Consider the following 1,086-nt stretch of genomic DNA (forward strand, 5'->3'; position numbering starts at 1 on the left):
CTGTCCTCCCCGTGAAATGAAAAGCCATGAGTGACAATTGGATCAACTTGTTGGAGACAGCATTATGACACTGACACAGTTCCTCATTATTAGGACATAGATGGCCAATTATGAATAACCACAGAAATATACATGCTACAGAGAGTCGCCATTGACTCGATGGGCTGAACAGCTTCTGTCGGCGTGTGAGTGACGCCACACGTTGATGCTGCCCCTCTTCCTGTCACTGGGACAGAGTGGCTGATTGTGAAATAATGTCTCCATTCCTCGTTAGACTGTCTGCAGCCCCACAGCTCAGGACCGCGGGGATGCCTCTCAGTGACTGAGCATTTCATTCGCATTCTCTTCATCTGGAACAGGTGTTAACTGCTGCCCGATTGCAACATAGAAACTGAGGGGCCGGTGCCTACGGCCATACTAGTCTGGAAACGTCAGATCTCGGAAGCTAAGCAGACTCAGGCCTGGTTAGTACTTGGATGGGAGACTGCCTGGGAATACCAGGTGCAGTAGGCTTTAGCCTACGGCTGTACTTGTCTGAAAACGCCTGATCTCGGAAGCTAAGCAGACTCAGTTTTTTCCGCCAGGTGCGTAACCTCAACTACGACACGCAGCTCTTGTTCATCGACCGTGACGGTTTGGAGGTCGCCCTCGAGGTGCTGCCTGTCTTTTACCAGGACCTGATCACTGTCTGGAACATGGTCGAATCGCGTCGCGCCTACCCTCTGGCAGGAGTAGCGGCTGTCGTCAGGGAGCCGTTGCTCAGGAATCCGCACCTCCGTGCTCGCGGGTTCGATTGGCTGTCGGAGGGGAGGGCCGTGGCGGCGAGGGTGACCAGGGTCGGGGACGTGCTGGGTGCCGGGGGGCTGGGCTGGACGTTGCCGCAAGACATAGCGAGCAGGGCAGCAGTAGACGTCCGGTACGTGGCCACCGGCATCCGACGCCTTAAAACGGCGGTGCTCGGACCCGACGTAGTGCACCAGTTGGAGGACGCTCAGGTGTGCTGTGGGATCCCGTCCGCGCTCACCCCTGCCCGGACGGAATTTCACATCGGCCCCAAGGTCCCGTACTTCCCGCGGGAGCCTGTGC

At 57.1% G+C, this 1,086-nt stretch overlaps 1 pseudogene; it reads left to right on the forward strand.

The window, feature by feature from the left end:
• Positions 1 to 404: 404 nt before the first annotated feature.
• Positions 405 to 513, forward strand: LOC132817735 (5S ribosomal RNA; annotated as a pseudogene).
• The last annotated feature ends 573 nt before the right edge of the window (positions 514 to 1,086 follow it).

The sequence above is a fragment of the Hemiscyllium ocellatum genome, chromosome 7 (assembly GCF_020745735.1).
Source record: "Hemiscyllium ocellatum isolate sHemOce1 chromosome 7, sHemOce1.pat.X.cur, whole genome shotgun sequence".
Classification (NCBI taxonomy): domain Eukaryota; kingdom Metazoa; phylum Chordata; class Chondrichthyes; order Orectolobiformes; family Hemiscylliidae; genus Hemiscyllium; species Hemiscyllium ocellatum.